Source organism: Desmodus rotundus, chromosome 2 (assembly GCF_022682495.2).
Source record: "Desmodus rotundus isolate HL8 chromosome 2, HLdesRot8A.1, whole genome shotgun sequence".
Classification (NCBI taxonomy): Eukaryota; Metazoa; Chordata; class Mammalia; order Chiroptera; family Phyllostomidae; genus Desmodus; species Desmodus rotundus.
In genome coordinates, this window is record NC_071388.1 from 55378036 (window position 1) to 55398943 (window position 20908).

Genomic DNA, 20908 nt, shown 5'->3' on the forward strand with positions numbered 1-20908 from the left:
ACTCTTGCCCCCATCCTCCACCTGCAGGGAAGTGAAGAGGAGCTGGTGATCGAGTTTACCAAGGGTCGATAATTTAATCAATCACGCCTAAGTGATGAAGCCTCCATAAAAACACAAAAGAACCGGGTTCAGACACCTTCCCAGATGGTGAACAAGTGCAGACTTGAAGAGAGTGATGACTTAGAGAGGATCTGGAAACCCTAAATCCTTTTCCTATACCTTGCTCTATGCATCTCTCCTACATGACAGTTCTTGAATTATATCATTTCATAGTCAATCAGTAATCTAGTAAGGAAAGTGTCTCACAGTCTGTGAGCCGATCTAGCAAATTAATTAAACCCAAGGAGAGGGGCACTGAAACCTTTGACTTATAGGCACAGTTGACAACCTGGACTTGCTATTGGCCTCTGAGGCAGATGGCAGTCTTGTAGCCCTAAACATGAGGGATCTGATGCTGTCTATCTCCAGGTAGGTAGTTTTAGAATTGGGTTGAACTTTAAGAACACTCATCTGGTGTTGGAGAATTGCTTCATGGTGTGGGGACAAAAATCCACACATAGAAATTGGGTCTCAGTGTAATGAAAAGCTCTAACATTTATATTAATGGTTTTACTAAAAGTTTGTATAGTAAAAGGTGGAAACCAGACCAAAATGACAGAATTGCATATAAATTTACCTGTCTTGCAAATGAAAAAAAAATTGTGTACTTAATAAAAACAGATGTTAAAGGATTATAATGGTAAAGCAAATATATCATCAGGAAAGTGTGTGTGTATGTATGTATATGTATGTGTGTGTGTGTGTGTGTATAAAGGAAACCAACACGGAGCCCAGAGGTCACAAAAAGGTTGCGTTATGCTTACCCTACATATAAACTTTTGACCAGCTGTAAGACCACATCCTGAACTTTACTGCCTCCTCACTATGGCAACCAGATAATCTGTACTGTTCCCCTTGAAAGGAGCCAATCTGGTTCACCAGCCAGCACCTTTCATTTGCATAGAGACCTAAATGAGGTTTAAATTTGGACTTTTATGCTTGTCAAGGGACACATCCTGGCGCTTGCTTATCTCACCGCTCCAACTTGACCCAGTCCTCCTCACACCGTGTTAGACAGACAGACAGTAGAAGTTTCCTTTGTTCCGAACTTTGTAATTTCCGCCTTAATAAACCCTGCCTTTGTTTGTTCTCTTCAGAGCACGGTTTTTGTTGCTACTTGAATCTACATCTCTGAAATATGAATCTTTTAAGACCTCAAATAAACTTTTAATCTAACAACCTAAAATCTTTATTGGTTAATAATATATATAAATATATGTACTTAGTATCTCTCTCTATTTTATGATATATCTATGCATATATCATATATACAAACATATTCTAAGTAAACCAGAAATTATGAGGAATTGCTATAAAATAACAGAGAGAGTGAATTGAGTTAATAGAAAAACCAGACTTGAATAAATCCCAACCAAGAATAGATACTAGAAAAAGCTTTTAAAAGGCATAATGAAATTTCTATTTTGGCTGAAGAAATACACTACCCAAATTAAACTTCAGTGGAAAATAAGAACAGCTTTGGCTGGGTGGCTCAGTTAGTTGAAGCATCATCTGCTATACCAGAAGGTTGCGGGTTTCATTCCCGGTCAGGATAAATATGAGGGGCAACCAATCAATATTTCTCTTTCAAGTCAATGTTTCTTTCTCTCCCTTCCTCTTAAAAAAATCAATTAAAAATACCTTTGGGTGAGGATAAAAAGAAAAGAAAATAATAAGAGATAATCTAAGATCACCTACTTTTGAGAAAAAGCAACATTATAAAATAAAGGGTCCAAATGAGCAAATACAGGAAACATCTTCCAATGAACAGAGTTAAAAAGTAAAATAGAAAACTTTTAAACAAATACAAGCCATAACCCCCAAGAAAAGGAAAAAGGCAGTGTAATAAAACATTCATTAACAAAACAAGAATAAACTATGATAAGAAATAAGAAACAGTGATCGTCAAATTATTAAACTCAGTTATGAAAATGTAAACAAATTGTCAAAGCAGAAAATAAAATTAGTGAGCTAAAATATTGTGCCAAAGAATTAGAGCCACACTAGACAACATGTCTTCTACTATCTTACCTTTTGGTTGGTATTTATATAGTCAATATGTTTATTTACTTACCCAAATTAAACACAATATTTTAAAACAAATAATTGTGAGGAAAATTTTTATAGTTAGGCAGCTTGTCATAATCATGTATAAATATTTTTAAAGCACATAGAGTGTCAACAAAGATGATGAGTATTATTGATTATTCTGGTGCTTAAACAGGTTATTAAAGTTAATTTTAGCCTCCAGATCCACAATTATATAAACAAATTTTTAAGGAAAAAGAATCTTGATATTAAGATGGAAAATATACAACAACATGCAAAAGAAAAACATAAAGACATGAATAGAGACCTATGGATGGTCCCAGGATGAAGTCCCAGTATGGATTGAGTATGTGTTGATTAAAAAAAAAAAAAACAACAGGAAGTAGAAAAAGTAAAATGCTTTAGTGTTGAGGGAAGACATCTCTCACACTGAAAGTAGTCACAAGATAAAACACCAGATGAATAGATGCAATACAGTAAAATTTTAGAACAAAGAAGATAATGATACAATTATAAAAAATGCTACATGGAATAAAAGAACAAGCAAGCTCTCAAGCACACACAAACACACACACACAAAACACTAAGTTTGTTTACAGTGAGGGAAGAATCAAAGTGGCAACTTATTTTCTTTCATCAAAACTGAATTGAGAAGACAATGGATCAATATCTTCAAAGTTCGTAGGGAAATTATTTTGAACTTAAGTTCCCTTCCATTTTCAATCTATATCTATTTATCTGCTTTCTGTCTATGTACCTACCTACCTATCTATCTGCTATTTATTAGAAGCAGTTTTGAAATACAACCTGTGGCAGATTGTATTTTCAAAAAAGGTCAAGAGCAATATTTCAGGTCCAGTATTGTTGCCAAACCTTCAAGATATCCCTTTTAAAGAGATAGAGTCAATTCACCGTTTCCTTGAACCAGAAAAGTACATTTCAACTGCCATGATAGAATAGGGCAGAGATGAAACTAAGTATAATTGATTATATGAAATTTTTAGAATGTTATAGGATTAAAAAAATCAACAAAAAGCAACCAAATTGGAGAAAATACTTGAAGAATATGAGACAAATAGTTGCCATACATAATTTGTCTAAAAACTCTTACAAATTAATAGAAAAATTATGACAATTTAAAAATTGGGCATAATTCAGGTATGACCAAGTCACGGAAAAGGTAATGCACATGGTAGTAAAATACAAAAAAAAAACATAACTCACTAAATATAAGGAAATATGCAAACTAAAATTTCAATTAGATGTCACTTTTGTTTATAATATCGGTAAAAGTAGATTTTAGATTCACAATATTTAATAATGTAAGGGTTTTATTAAGGGCAACTTACAGTATCTAATACACTGTAATAGGTTAAAATTTCTATCTTTATAGCACTGTGCATTAGATCTCTAGAGCTAAGTTACTACTCACTGAAAGCTAGTACTCTCAAGCACCTGACCTGTCCCCCACATCCTGTCCCTGGTAGCCACCATCTTACTGTCTGTTTTTACAAGTTTGACATTTTTAGATTCCACATCTGAGTCATATTATACAATATAATAAAGCTTGATCAGATAGTAGACCTAAATTATTCCAACCACTAAAAAGAAATGATAATTATGTAATATGATCAAGGTGTTATCACTACAATGACAATCATATTACATATATAAATGTATCAAATTAAAATTTTGCACCTTCAATTTATACAGTGTTACATGTCAAATATATTTCAATTGAAGATAAACTGTTAACATTAAAATGTCTCAAATCAAGAGTTCCATTTGTAGAAATCTATCATACAAAAATATTTGCATAAATATATGTGTGCTTGTGTGTGTGCCTACAGAGGCATAAAAGGAAATGAATTAGAGCAGTATTGATGATTCCCAAAGTTATTAATAATGCCCATATGCCCTAATTTAGGCACATACAAACCACAAAATATAAGATAAAATAATATAACAGTTAATCAAATAAGGTAAATGTATTTATATTTATAGGTATGTAAAATATGACCAAGCTAGATAGCAATATAAATATATATGTATATATATAAATATAGCTGTGTACATATGAAGATCCAAATAGTACTTTTTATATAACTTGACTTACAAATGAATATATATGAGCTTATATGAATGCATACATATATGTAAAATCATTTGGAAAGATATACACTAATCCATGAATCACTGGAAATTAATTTTGTCAGGGAAATAGTTGTGTGTGGCCAGCATAGGAGTAATTTCAATTTTTATTTATGTAGTTTATGTGTTTTGATTTTTCAAAGTGTGAATATAGTGTTCACTTTGGCATCACACACACTAAAATTGGAACCATACAGAGATTAGCATGGTCCCTGTGCAAGGATGGCACGGGAATTCATGAAGTGTTCCATGTTTTCACATAGTAATATCCATGTAACAGGGATACCAGGAGGAGAAGAAGAGGAACAAGGGATAGAAAACCTGTTTGAAAGAGTAATGATGGAAAACTTCCCTAATTTGATGAGAGAAAAAGACACACAAGTCCGGGAAGTACAGAAGGTACCAAACAAGAAGAACCCAAAGAAGTCCACTCCAAGACACATCATAATTAAAATGGCAAAATTTAAAGACAAAGAGAGAATCTTAAAGGCAGCAAGTGAGATACAGGAAATAACAAACAAGGGAGATCAGATGGGGCTAGGAGCTGACTTCTAAACAGAAAAGGGAAGCCAAAAGGGAATGGAGAGAAATATTCCAAGTAATGAAAAGCAAAGGCCTGCAACAAAGTCTACTATACCCAGCAAGGTTCTCATTTAAAATGAAAGGTGAAATAAGGAGTTTCCAAGACAAAAGAAGGCTAAAAGAATATACCTCCACCAAATGAGCATTGCAAGATATGCTAAAGGGACTGACTTAAGAAGATGAAGAAAAAGAGTGAGAGAGAGAGAAACACAGGTGCAAAGGGGAAAAATGACAATGAATAAGTACCTATCAAAAATAACCTTAAATATAAATGGATTAAATGTTCCAATCAAAAAATATAGGGTAGCTGAATGGATAAGAAAACAGGACTTGCACATATGCTGCCTACAAGAGACCCATCTCAGTACAAAGTAGCTATACAGACAGAAAGTGGAGGTTGGAAAAAAATATTCCAAGCAAAAGGACAGGAAAAAAAAAACAGGGTAGCAATACTTATATCAGACAAAATAGACTTCAAAACAAAGGCCATAACAAGAGACACAGAAGGACACTTCATAATACTCAAGGGAAGAATCCATCAAGAAGACATAAATATTGTAAACATATATGCACCCAACATAGGAACACTCAGATATATAAGGAGAGTTTTGGAGGACTTCAAGGAAGATATAGACAGCAATACATTTATAGTAGCGGATTTTAACACCATACTGTCAACAATGGATAGACCTTCCAAACAAAATATCATCAAGGATTTTGTGACACTGAAGAATGCACTAGACCAAATGCATGTAACTGATACATACAGAAACTTTCATCCCAAAGAAGCAAAATACACATTCTTTTCAAATGCACATGGATCATTTTCAAATATCACATGGTAAGACACAAAACAATCCTCAACAAATTCAAGAAAATTGAAATCATATCAAGCATTTTCTCAGACCACAAGAGCTTTAAACTAGAAACCAACCTCAAGGGAAAAACTCAAAAACATTCAAATACATGGAGACTGAATAGCATGCTATTAACAATGAATGGGTTAATAACGAGATCAAGGAAGAAATTAAAAAGCTTCTGGAACAAGTGAAAATGAACACAAAACAGCTCAAAATGTATGGGACACAGCAAAGGCAGTCCTGAGAGCGAAGTTCATAGCGATACAGGCTTACCTAAAAAAAAGATAGAAACATTTTAAATAAACAACCTAACCTTATAGTTAAAAGAACTGGAGCAACAATAATAAACAAAGCCCAGAGTGAGTAGAAGGAAGGAAGAATAAAGATTAGAGCAGAATTAAATGACATAGAGACTAAGATAATAATTCAAAGGATCAATAAATCCAGGAGCTGGTTGTTTGAAAAGGTAAGCAAAACCAACAAGCCTTTAACTGAACTTATCAAGAAAAAAAGAGAGAGGATCCAAATAAATAAAATCAGAAATGAAAGAGGCAAAATTACAACTGATACCACAGGAATACAAAGGATTGTAAGAAATCACTATGAACAACTATATGCCAAGAAATTTGAAAACCTGTGTGAAATGGACAAATTTGTAGAAACATACAATCTTCCAAAAGTGAATCAAGAAGAAGCAAAAAGCTTGAACAGACTGATAACAGCTAGTGAAAATTGAAGCAGTAATCAAAAACTCCTGGCACACAAATCCCTGGACTGCGTGGTTTTACAGAAGAATTTTACAAAACATTTGAGGAAGAGCTAACCCCTATCCTTCTCAAACTATTCCAAAAATCCAAGAAGTGGGAAGACTCCCAAACTCTTTATATGAGGCCAGCATCATTCTAATCCCCAAACCAGATAAACTCATAAGAAAGAAAGAAAACTACAGGCCAATATCACTAATGAACATAGACACTAAGGTCCTCAACAGAGCATTGACAAACAGCATCCATCAATACATTAAAAAGACCATACACCACAGTCAAGTGGGATTCATTCCAAGAATGCAAGGATGGTACAATATTTGCAAATTAAAAACCATAATACATCACATAAATAAAAAGACAGACAAAAATCATATGATCATATTAATAGATGCTGAAAAAGCATTAGATAAGGTATAGCACCCATTTATGATAAAGAGTCAGCAAAGTGGGAGTAGAGGGACATACCTCAACATGATAAAGGCCATATACGAGAAACCTACAGCAAATTGTACTCAATAGGCAAAAACTAAAAGCTTTCCCACTAAGATCAGGAACAAGAGAAGGGTGTCATCCATTTTCATCACTTCTATTCAACATAGTATTGGAAGTTCTAGCCACAGTGATCAGACAAGAAAAAGAAATAAAAGACATCCAAGTAGAAAAAAAGTAAATAAAGCTGTCCCTGTTTGCAGATGATATGATAGTATACATAGAAAAGCCAATAGACTCTACCAGAAAATTGTTGGACCTAATAAATTAATTAAGCAAAATAGATATAAAGTCAATATTCAGAAATTGAAGGCATTTTTGTACACCAACAAGGAAATATCAGTAACAGAAATTAGGGGGAAAATCCCATTTGCTATAGCAACAAGAAAAATAAAGTACCTAGGAAAAAACCTAACCAAGGAGGTAAAATACCTACACTCAGAAAACTATACAACGCTAAAGAAAGAAATTAAGGAAGACACAAATAAGTGGAAGCATATACCATGTTCATGGATTAGAAGAATTATCATCATCAAAATATCCATGTTACCCAAAACAATTTATAGAACCAATGCAATCCCAATTAAAGTACAAATGACATGTTTCACAGATGTAGAACAAATAATTGAAAAATTATATGGAATCATAAATGATCCAGAATAGCCTCAGCAATTTTGTGAAAAAAGAACAAAGCAGGAGGTGTCACAATACCTGATATAAAACTGTATTAGAACTCCATGGTAATCAAAACAGTCTGGTACTGGTATAAGAACAGACACATAGGTCAACGGAATAGAATAGAGAGCCCAGAAATAAACCCATGTCTCTATGGTTAATTAATATTCAACAATGGGATCAGGAATATAAAACAGAGTAAAAATAGCCTCTTCAACAAATGGCGTTGGGAGATCTGAACAACTACATGCAAAAAAATGAAACGCAACCACCAACTTACACCATACACAAAAATAAACTCAAGATGGATAAAAGACTTAAATATAAGTCACAGCACCATAAAAGTCCTAGATGAGAACATAGGCAGGAAAATTTCAGATATTTCACACAGCAATATTTTCGTCAATATGTCCCCTAGAGCAAGGGATAAAAAGGAAAGAATAAACAAATAGGACCTCATCAAATTAAAAAACTTCTCCATGGCTAGGAAAAATTAGCAAAATGAAAAGGGAACCAAACATTGGAAAATATATTTGCCAACGATACCTCAGACAGGGTTTGATCTACAAAATATATAAAAAACTCACACATCCCCACACAGGAAGATAAAAATCCAATTAACAAATGGGCAGAGGACCTGAACAGACACTTTTTCAAGGAGGACATAAAGAGGGCCCAGAGACATATGAAAGGATGTTCAGCATAATTAGCCATCACAGAGACGCAAATTAAAACCACAATAAAATACCACTTCACACTGGTCAAATGGCCATCATAAATAAATTAACGAACAAGTCCTAGCGAGGTTGTAGAGAAAAGGGAACCCTAGTACACTGTTGGTGGGAATGAAAACTGGTGCAGCCACTATGGATAACAGTATGGAATTTCCTCAAAAAACTAAAAATGGAACTGCCTTTTGACCTAGCAATTCCACTGCTGGGATTATACCCTAAGAACCTTGAAACACTAATTCGAAAGAACCTATGCACCCCAATGTTCATGGCAGCGTTATTTACAATAGCCAAGTGCTGGAAAGTCTAAGTGCCCATCAGTAAATGAGTGGATCAAAAATGTAGTACTCTACTCAATGGAGTACTATGCAGCAGAAAGAAAGACGAAGTTCCTACCCTTTGCAACAGCGTAGATGGATCTTGAAAGCATTATGCTAAGTGAAATAAACCAGGCAGTGAAAGACAAATACCATATGATCTCACCTATAAGTGGAACCTAATCAACAAAATATGTGAGCAAAATAGAACCAGAGACATGGAAACAAGGAACAAACCTGCAGTTACCAGAAGTTTAGGAGAGAGAGGATAATGGGGAAAAGCAGGGGAAGGGTCAAGTCAAGCAACATGTATAAAGGACACATGGACAAAGTCAATGGGTGGAGGATTAACTGTGAGAGTGCTGGGAACCGCCCTGCCTGGTTTCAGAAACTGTAACCCCTCATGGCTAAGGCTGAGTAAAGAGACCTTGGGACCAGAAGCCACTTAGGAAACAAAGCTTTTCTTCCTTATAGGGGCACTGCCTCTGTCCCCTTTCACCTCAACCTGCTTGGCCCTGGGCAAATGACTGGTTAGCCAATGATAGGTAAGATTCCTCAAAGGAGGGATGACCTAAGACAGGCATGGTCATGAAGGGGCCCTCAGGGAAGGACTTAGGGAGCTACAGAAAAAGGGGGTGATGGACCCTCACCCCTCGGCTTTGACATAGCCTGGGTACTCATTCTGTCTGCAAGGAGTCTCCTAATCTCTTGGCTGCCTTACTTCCCCTCCCTGATTTAAGCCTGATTATATATGCCTTAAGTCTGAAACAATGCCTTAAGCCTGAAACAATGCCAGAGGTAGGTGCAGCCCTGTGCTGGAAAAGGTGGATTCCCTGGGGTGATCAGGCCTAGGAAAGAATGCATAAAATCCTACGAAACCTACTTTGCTAATACCCTCCATTTAAATGATAAGGGTCTATGCATGAAATGAGTTTGTTCCCCAAAGTTTTATGGCCCTTTAGCTATCTGACCCTGACTCTAAATAAGTCCTCACAGTTCTTTGAGTGTTATCTAGTGTTTAATCATTTCTGCCTGACAATGATTGATGAGCTTTATGTATACGTCCTGTATTCCTATGCAAATTAAACCCAATAAAAGCCTGTCCAGGCAAGGGACTGGGCCTGCCCTCTCTTTTACTGAGAAAATGGCTGCATCATCCCTTTTCCTCCACAGGATTTCTGTAGTCCATGTGAATTAGTCTTGTCTCATCCATAACGCCATGGACACTGTGGGCTGGTGTCGTTAGAGGGGATTGGGTAGGGCAGGGGATAGTAGTGGAGGAAAATGGGGACACCTGTAATCAAACAAAAAATATAATAAAATTTAAAAAATTAAACAAAAAGGTAGGAATATATAGTAATTATTTTCAATGAAAATATTTAGAAAAAAATAAATTTTGCATGTTGAGCAGGGCTTGGTGAGAACAGATTATCATTGCTCCAGGTAGAGTCACCTGGGACAACTCCAATGGGACTAGAGTATCTACGTCTAAAATGATTCATTCTCAGTCTTGGCCAGATAGCTCATTTGGTTAGAACATCATCTTGATACATCAAGATTTCGGATTTCATTTCTGGTCAGGGCACATACAAGAAGTAACCAATGAATGCATAAATAAGTAGAACAATGAATCAGTGTCTCTCCCTTTCTCACCCCCCTTCCTTTCTAAAACCAATGAATTCAAGAAACAAAATAGCTCATTTACATGACTATCAAGCTGGTCGTTCATTCTCCGCTGGGAGTGCAGCTACACGTGTTGACTGGGGTCTTGTTTCTTTTCAATGCCATCTCTTCCTCTGGCAAGGTTGATCATGTCACAGTAAGACAGTCTCAGAATAGTTGACTTCTTATATGGCAATTTGCACCCCCAGAGAAATAGAACTTGGCAAGTTTTCTTAATTCCTAGGCTTAAAGATATAAAACATCACTTCTTTCACATGTTATTGGTCAAAGCAGTCATGGGACCAATAGAGAGATAAAAGGGGAGTGAAGTACACAGGGGCATACATAAAGGGGAATAATGGTTCACTGAGGGCCGTCGAAGTAACAAAGTACTACAACCTGCCAAAGATGAAGGTTGGCACTGATAAAAATAGCTGGAGAACTGAACAGAGATTGATTGAGCTGAAGAGAGAGGCAAAGCGAAAAGGATGCCATACTTATATAATCTCCCTTCAAATCCCTATTTGTCTTGTAACTAAATGTATTCAAGGAATACTCAGAGAAGCCAAGCAGAAAAGGACAGCATGGAGTTTGAAAAAGATGAGCAGAATTTCAGCTGCTCCCCACTGCCAAGGAGAAAGGGGGAGGATTTTGAATTTCACTAAATTATAGAGGAAAGACAAAAATACCAGGCTTTCTATTGAAATCACAGAAAGGCCATATTTTAGGAAGAAAATCTATTTGCAAGGAATAAAGGATTCAACTTAAGAATAAGAATAAAATCCATGCTGTCTCATCTTAATAAAGTATAAGACAGAGGCCCCAGAAGGTGAGTGTGATTAGTCAGTCATTTTACTGTCTGCTAAAACACATGCAAACATTTTACAGAGGACATTTTTAGTCCTCTGTAAACATGTTATCCAAGTTTACAAGGGAATATGACTCATAGTCAAGATAAAAAAAACAGTTAATGATAAAAGATGATTCAGGTACTGAAATTAGCAGACAAGGACTTTAAAGCAGTTCTTGATATGTTCAAGAACTTGACAGAAGGGAGGAGGCTTACAGGAATGGGTGAAAACGGGAAAGTATTAAGAAGTACAAATTGATAGTTACAAAACAGTCATAGGGATGTAAAGGACAGCATAGGGAATAGGGTCCATAATATTGTAGTAACTGTGTATGGTGCCAGATGGGTATTGAAAATATTGGGTGGAACACTTAGTAAGGTCTATGATTGTCTAAACACTAGACTGTATATCTGAAGCTAATACAAAATAATACTGAATGTAAGAAATAATTGAAAACTAAAATTTAAATTAAAAACATTCAATAATTAAAAGATAGATAATATTAGCAAAAAAATCTATATCTGAAATAAAAATGTAGTATTGGGTTGGCCAAAAATTCTGTTTAGTTTTTCCATAAAATAAAAGACACATTTTTCTTTTTACCAATAACTGTATTGATGTGGATATTTTGAGCATGTTGGATATCTCCCAAATGGTATAATGTTGATTGTTCTCAGTTAATGTCTTGATTTGATTGCTATCAACTTCAACTGGTCTATCCCAACTGTGGAGCATCATCCAGCAAGAAATCTCCAGCATGAAACTTTGCAAACCACTTTTGACACATTTGGTTAGTCACAGTACCTTCTCCATACCCTGCACAAATCATTTTTTTGCATTTCAACCTCTCTTGAAATAATAAAGTATAATATGATGAAAATGTTGCATATTTTTATCTTCCATCTTCAATATTACAATGGCTACACAAAAATTCACCAATTTTGATAAGTTTTTTTAAGGTCACGTTGATATGAAAACTGTCACAATACAAACTAACAAAATTGTTTCAAATACCTCGTACAGTTAGACAACTAAGTGCCACTAGTTTCCATCTTATGGAAAAAACACCAAACAAAATTTTTGGCCAACCCAATATATTGGATAGTCTTACAAGTAATGGAAGAAGCTAGGAAATATGGTCAGTGATCAAATATGTAGCAATTGGAATACTGTTTATCAAAATTGTATAATTCCTAATCCCCAGAGCCTGAAAATGTTACCTTATATGAGAAAAAGGATTTTGCAGATGTGAGTAAATTATGGATTTTGTGGGAGATTATCCTTGATTATCTGGATGAGCCCAATGTAATCACAGACATCCTTATAAAAGGAAAGTGTGAGGGTCAAAGCTAAGGAGAGATTTGAAGTTGCTAAACTCCTAACTTTGAAGATATAATAAGCGGACAGGGTCCAAAGAGTAAAGACAGCTTCTAGAAGCTGGAAAAAGCAAAAGAACGAATTCTCTGCTAGATCTTCCAGAAGGAATTCAGTCTTGTCAGCTCCTTGATTTTAGCCCAGTAAAACTCATTTCGGACTTCTGATCTCTAGAGCTGTAAGGAAGTAAAGTTTAATATAAGACCCGAAGAGTGAAAATGAAGGAATATAGTGAAACTATAAAATGAAGTGAAACTGAAGGAATATAATCTAGTTTTTTAAGGAGTGTTAATACTGGAACAGAGAAGTCAGAAGAAACTGGACTTTTTCAGTAACTGCTCATGTGATTAGATTCTTTTTCTTTTTTCTTTTTTTCTTATATCTTTTTTATTATTGTTCAGGTTCATTTGTCTCTATTTTCTCCTCACCACTCCCCCCTCCCCACCCATCCCCACCTCCCACCCTCTATCCTACTTCCCTTTGGCTTTGTCCATGGGTCCTTTATACAGGTTCCTTGACAACCCTTCCCTCTTTTTCCCCCTGCGTTATCACTTTCCCCCCTTTCCTCTAGCTACTGCCAGTTTGTTCTTTATTTCAATGTCTCTGGTTATATTTTGCATGCTTGTTTGATTAGATTCTTCATATAAAAACTTCAATGCTACAAAATTGTTGAATTGGCCTGCATCAGATAGCTCACTTCTGAATAAATCTGAAGTTTACATTCTCATGAAAAGACCTTGTTCTAATAAGGTGGCAGTACACTAGTTACTTCACAGACACTGAGAAAAGAAAATCACCTTTTATCTGTTTCACAACCCTGGCAATTGATCCTCAGCAACTGCGGAATCACGTATAGGGATTCCTTAGAAGATTTACTTATCCACTGAAAAGCAGATATAAGAAAATCAGTCTAAGTCACACAAAAAGGCCCAAACTTTTAAAAAATGTTTAGGTGATTAGACTTGTAAAATATTGAACAAATTTCCAAAAATGGATGTGAGATACTTTTCAGATATATAGCAGGTTAGAAAGCAGGTATCTAGCCTGAGGTGTGAAGAAGCAAGTAAATAGAAAATTTCTCAGACAACATCACCACAATAAAAACTTTTGATCTGATACCTTTATTATTTTTATTCTCTTATGGCCTTTTCTCATAATCCGTCATATTATGCAATTCCTAAATTTTTCATGCTTCTTGCTCTAAACCACTCCTGCCAATTTTTCTAACTCTAAAATGTCTGCTGTTACTGTTTTGAGATTCTTAAACTGTAACTAATTTACATAAAATTCAGTAGTAATGATATTTTGTTTGAATTACCAGTGTTTGTTTGCAAACAGGAAAAAAGCATGTGAGAGACCATATTTATATAGCTATTATAGGCTCAAAAAGGTATGCACATGACTTAGAACTTTGTCACTTCTGAGCCCAGAGAAAAAAAATAAATAAATGGTTTTATAACTTTTTATTGTATATAACATATACCTTATATAAAGTATATGGATTTTAATTAATCATCTCCATGATGTGTATTATTAGGAAAAATTTGGAGAAACATGGATGAAAAATAATTCAAATAGATGAAATCTAGGGTCTTATTTGGAGTGAATTATTTCTCATACATCACTATCTTTCTACAAGACACTGAACATATATGTAGATGGTGAGATGGACATTATCTTCCTACCAGATTCCTTTGTGGAATTCTTAAATTATTATCTAATTACTTAAATAGCATTTTATATTGGAAACATTACTAGTGTGGATTTTGCAATCAACAAAAATACCCATCAGAAATTATATCCAGTGTCTATAGGCTTAGGAGTAATTAAAATCTTATTTGAGACTCCTTGGACCACATCTACCATTTCATTAACTTACAATTCTTTGGTTTTTGATTTCCTTCTGGACTACATAATTCTTGTTTCTGGAATTTATCCCATGTTTATGTTCTACCAACCACTGTCGACCTCCACAAGGCTTAGAATGTGCTTGTCTTATTATTCCAAATCCAGAAGAGTGTTTGCCTTGCTTTACATGTCTTGCCAAACTCCTCTCCCCATTCTCTGGACCTTCTTGGTACCAAGCTTGCCTCTTTTAGACACTCTCCCCAAGACCGTGAATTTATGCTCCCTTTCTGCTCTAGCTTAGGTCCACCAGGGGAGTCACAAATGCATTTGAGAATAGCATCAATAACATCTTCTTTAAAGAAGATATTTTTTTAGATCTGAAATGATGAAAATTTAATAGGTTCTCATAATGGCAAGCAATAAAAATAATTATAAAATGTCTCTATGTTACTACATAGTACATAACAAAATGAATGCTATTTTATGATAAAGTAAAAAGTACCACAATTTTTCAAAGATTAGCTTTCACCTTTAATAAGTATTAAAGATAAAATAATGTGTAATGAAACATATAACAAATAATATGTAATATTGTAACTATCACATACTTTTATTATTCAAGTTCTTTTACATTGTCTTGAGATTGTATATTTAGGAGGTCATTAGTTAATAGCACTTGATTGAAAACATTCTGATTCATTTGGCTACATCATACAACAAAATGTTTTTAAGAATACTTTTATAAAATTACATGAAAATAATGGATCTCAAGAAGTTGCCACTATATTTATAGTAAGTTAGTGCTGTGCTATCTTGTACTATCATACATTTTAAAAGTTCTGAACCATTTCAAGTGGCAAGTCCATTTTCTTTTTTAAAAGTTTTTTGAACCAAAATAATTGATTTCATGTTTTTTTCTGCATATTGTAAAAATAAAATTTGATGCTAAGCTTTTGAGGAGGATTTAATTATCTTCTTACACTGATAAAGCTTGTATTAAAATAAAAACAAGCAGCTTCAACCTGAGTATCTGCTTCTCATTTTCCTCCCTGAAAAACAAGAGCTTCAGCACACACTCCAGCTTCACCACAAGCTACCGGACCCTGGGCTCCATGAGGCTACCCAGCCACCCAGCCACCCAGTCCAGTGGCCAATGGTACAGCCTGTGTCTATGCAGGTTCCCGGGGCTGGGGCTCTTGGATCTTGGTGTCCAACTCCACCAGTGTGCGGGGCAGCTGGGGGTTTGGAGGCCTGGCTGCAGGGATGGTGGGGGTCTAGTAGGCATAGCGAGTGAGGAGACTATGCAATGCCTGAATGACTGCCTGGCCTCATACCTGGAGAGGGTGAGAAACCTGGAGGTTGATAATTGGAGGCTGGAGATCAAAATCTGGAATACCTAGAGAAGAAGGAGCCCCACATCAGAAACTGGGGGCACTATTTCGAGATCATGGAGGAGCTGAGGACTCAGATATTTGCAAATTCTGAGGATCATGCCCGCATCATTCTGCAGATTGAAAATGCCCCTCTTGCTGCTGATGACTTCAGAGTCAAGTATGAGACAGAACCGACCATGTGCCAGTCTGTAGAGAATGACATCAATGGACCCCTAAAGGTCATTGATGACACCAATATCACTCAGTTGCAGCTGGAGACAGATCAAGGCTCTCAAGGAGGAGTTGCTCTTCATGAAGAAAAACCACAAGGAGGAAGTAAATGTTCTACAAAACCAGATTACCATTTCTGGGCTGACCATGGTATTGGGTGCCTCCAAATCTCAGGACCTCTGGCAAAATCATGGCGGATATCTGGGCCCAGTATGAAGAGTTGGCTCAGAAGAACTGAGAGTAGCTAGACGAGTACTGGTCCCATCAGATTGAGGAGAGCACCATAGTGGTCACCTCGCAGACCACTGAGATAGAGGCTGCTGAGAGGACACTCACAGAGCTGAGCCATATGGTCCAGTCCTTTGAGACTGACCTGGACTCAATGAGAAATCTGAAGGTCAGTTTGGAGAACAGCGTGAAGCAGGTGGAGATGCACTATGCCATGCAGATAGAACAAATCAATGGGATCTTGCTGCACCTGGAGTCAGAGGTGGCCCAGACCTGAGCAGAGGGGCAGCACCAGGCCCAGGCATATAAGGCCCTGCTGAACATGAAGGTCAAGCTGGAGACTGAGGTTGACATTTGCCGCAGCCTACTGTAAGAAGGGGAGGACTTCAATCTTGTTGGTGCCCTGGGTAAGAGCCACTCCTTACAAGCCATCCAAAAGACCATGAGCTGCATGATTGTGGACAGCAAAGTGGTGTCAGAGGTCAATACACTGAAGTTTTGAGGCATTAAAGGCAGCAGAAGTGGGGCATCCCTTGACAAGGCAGGAGGCCAATAAAAAGTTCGGAGTTCATTGAAAATAAAATAAAATAAAATAAAATAAAAATAATCTTTTTGCTTACACAATATCATATTATTGAATGTAATGAGAACCATTTACTATTTTTGGATTATAATTTTGATAAAAGAGTTCAAATTTTGTCAGATATTTAAATAAATCATATCTAAGTTTAGTTTCCTGTTTTTGTTTTTATTTTACAAAATCTCTGTGTCTTAGAAAAGACTAAATGATGTGCTTGATTTCAGAAATGTATTTTGTATACTATATTGTTACTGAAAAGAAGTCTTGATGGATGAAAACTTTGGGGGAGTAAGAATTTTTTAGGCAAAATATAATATATAAAACATGAAAGTGGATATAGAAAAAGTGTGACTTCAAGTCAAGATGGCGGTATAGGCAGACATGGCTCGCCTCTTCTCACAACCACAGCAAAATTACTAAAGTATAGAACAACCCTCACTCAGAAATATCAAAAATTGAGTTTAGTGGAAGTCTGACAACTACAGAATTAAAGAAACCATAGCCATTGAGACTACTAGGAGGGGCACAGATATGGAATGTGCTGGTCTCTCACCCATGTGTGGTGGATACAAATTAGGGGGTGAAGAGGTGAAAGATTTATACAATCTGAAGAGAAACCATCTATAAAGGATGCATGACAAAATGAAAGGGGGTAGGATCAAGAGTGGGAAATGGGGATGCCTGGGGTGGGGGGGAGTGCTACGGGTAAAATGGAGTCAACTGTACTTGAGCTACAATAAAAAAAAAGGCAATTAAAGACACCATCCAGTAATTAGTATATAAAATTATAGTATAAAACTAATTGACTAAGAGTAAAAAGATCTGTGTTCTAATCAATGTCTTCTATTCAATCAGTTTTGTGACCTTGGAAATGTAATTTGAACTCTTAGGATATCAGGATCAGGGTTTACTTTTTTTCTTTTTGTTTGTTTTACTTTATCTGTAACATGAAGTGGTTAGATCAGCACTGTCTATATTCTAACTAGTCACAGAACCAATTAGTCCACACATATCACAATAAATTATATAACTCTACCTGGAAAAAGAAAATTTGGGAGGGGTATTTCAGGAGTAAGGAGCCACTGACCCATACCAGGGCCCCCCGCCCCCGCCCGGGGTTCCAGTGCCAGGATGATAAGTCCCTACAACTTCTGGGTGCAAAAACCAGTTGGGATGGAGTTGGCAGAAGAAAATTCTAGAAGCCCAAGCAGATCCTCTTAAAAAACCCACACATGAACTCACCTACTCATACTCACTCTCTCTGAGCATCAGCCCCAGGGTGGCAGCTTGAAGGGCATAGTGGCATACTGGGACAGGCTGGAGTATCTGACATTGGAGCTAGCAGAAGCCATTGTCCCTTTTCTGAGCCCTTCCCCCACAGTCCCATGGAGCCAGCAGGCTGGTGCCATATTTGAGACACCATTGACCTGGCTAACAATATTTGACCGACATTGGAGATCCCCAGAGACTCTGCCCTCCCCGACTTATGGGCCCACCCAAGCTGCTTTTCCATATGAATGGCTGGTCTTGGCTCATGCTTCATAGCCTCCTAAATCCTATCCAACAAACAATAGCTGGTGTCAGTGAGCTCCAGACCAGGCACTATCAGCAGCCAAGTTAGTTTCATAGCTTGGCTTTGCCTGGGAATCTCCAAGCCCAGCACAAGTAGTAGCCTTCTAAGATTGCTTTATAGCTCAGGAGGGAGGCCCTGGGCAAAACACAGGTTGGGACTCACCTTGGCCTGTACCACCTGGGGAACCCCAGGGCCAAAGTACCCTGTGCACAGCTAAAGACCACTTCAGAGCACTGCCATCCTGCCCCTTCACAGCTGATCCTCCATGGAGGGTGGAGGTTGGTAGTTAGTGGTCACAGAGGATCCTTGCAGCTGACTGGCCTGGGCAAATCCCTCCCATTGATCTGCCAACAGCAACCAAAGCTCAGCTACAAGAGGTAGGTGTACTCAGCCCACACAAAGGGCATACCTTGAGTACTCAGCTTGGGTAATAGAGGAGGATGTGCCATTGGACCCTACAGAACACCTACTACATTAGGCTGTACTACCAAGACACGGAGTCAAAGCAACTCTACCTAATACATAGAAATAAACACAAGGAGGCTGCCAAAATGAATAGGCAAAGAAACATGGCCCTGTTTCTGGAGCTTTCTGAAGTGAAAGAACAGATGGAAAACTCCAGAAAAAGATCTAAACACAATGGAGATAAACAATCTATCAGATGCAAAGTTCAGAACATTGGTTGTAAGGATGCTCAAGGAACTTTGTGAAGACATCAGCAGCATAAAAAAAGACTCACTAATTGAAATAAAGAACTATTTACAAGGAAACAACAGTAGCGTGGATGAAGCTGAGAATTATATCAATGATTTGGAACATAAGCAAAAACAACCAATCAGAACAACAAGAAGAAAAAAATAATCCAAAAAATGGAGGTAGTAATATAGGCAGCCTCTAGAACAACTTCAAGAGATCCAACATTTGCATCATAGGGGTGCCAGAAGAAGAGAAAGAACAAGAAATTGGAAATCTATTTGAAAAAAAAAAAAAGTAAACTTCCCTAATTTGTTGAAGGAAAGAGAAATGCAAGCCCAAGAAGCATAGACAGTCACAAACAAGATGGATGGAAAGAGGCCCACTCCAAGACACATCATAATTAAAATGCCAAGGATTAAAGATAAAGAGAGAAACTTACAAGCAACAAGAGAGAAGCAGTTACAAGAGGAGTCTCCAACAAAGACTGTCAGCTGATTTCTCAAAAGAAACTTTGCAGGCAAGAAAGGGCTAGCAAGAAGAGTTCAAAGTGATGAAAAGCAAGGACCTACAACCAAGATTAATCTATCCAGCAAAGCTATCCTTTAGAATGGAAGGGCAGATAAAATGATTCCCAGACAAGGTAAAGCTAAGGGGCTAAATCACCAAGCCCTTATTACATATAAATTAAAGGAACTTATTTAAGAAAAAGAAGATCAAAACTATGAACATTAAAATGATAACAAACAACTATCAACAACTGAATCTAAAAAAGAAAAGCAAACAAAAAAAACAAACTAAGCAAACAACAAGATCAGGAACAGAATCATAGGTATGGGAATTAAAAAAAGGGTTATCAGCTGGGAGGGGGAAGGGGGAGAAAGGGGGAGGTGGTATAGGGATGAAGGATCATAAATGATAGGAATGAAATAGACAGGGGGATGTTAAGAGTAGTATAGGAAAAAGAGAAGCCAAAGAACTTACGTGTATGACCCACGCACATGAACTATGGGTGGGGTGATTGTTGGAGGGAAGGGGGATGCCAGATGGAGGGGAGCAAATGGAAAAAATTGGGACAACTGTAATAGCATAATCAATAAAATGTACTTAAAAAACAGGAAAAGGTGACATGCTCCAAAATTTAAAGTCCAATGAGATTACACTAATAAGAACAGGTAAACTCTTCTCTCATTAGAAAACCAGTAAAAATTATTAAGCAATGACAAAAAATAAACCCTGACTACATTGGGTTTTTAATCTGCAGAAGTGAACCAAATTGTCCAGATGGTAGGATTGGACTGAATATTAGACAAAAGACACTGATGCTTCATGACAACAGTGCACTGATGGTGCTGAAATGTGACAATGTAAACAGAAGAATCCTTCTTTCCCAGTCTGCTCTTCCTCTCCTCTTCTCCAGCCTCATCTAGCCTGACATTTGACAGTTGGCAGATACCTTATTCCAAGAAACAGAGCCAAATATTTGATTTGACTAATCATACAGAAACTGTCTTGCTCTAATGCCCATTACCAACCTGTTTGCATTTCCACTTCTTGGGATATGTGAAAATAAAAATAATCAGAACTTTAAATAGGTTCTGAATGAGAGGAATCAAATTTTTTTCTTGGAGTCACAGGGGTAAACTGTAACAATTAGTTTCTCTTTCAGTTAAAAATGTGCTATGTTGAGAGATTTAAACCTTGAGAATTGTTGCCTTATTTGTGCTTTTGTACAATCACAACATTTTCAGAGATGTCAGTCTGACAGAATTGGA

At 36.7% G+C, this 20908-nt stretch overlaps 1 non-coding gene and 1 pseudogene across 1 annotated transcript; both read left to right on the top strand.

Moving 5' to 3' along the window:
• Positions 1–4452: 4452 nt before the first annotated feature.
• On the top strand, positions 4453–4556 carry LOC112301028 (U6 spliceosomal RNA). Its single transcript, XR_002974450.1, has one exon. It is a non-coding gene; the product is annotated as a U6 spliceosomal RNA (small nuclear RNA).
• Positions 4522–16797, top strand: LOC112300939 (keratin, type I cytoskeletal 18 pseudogene; annotated as a pseudogene).
• Positions 16798–20908: the final 4111 nt, after the last annotated feature.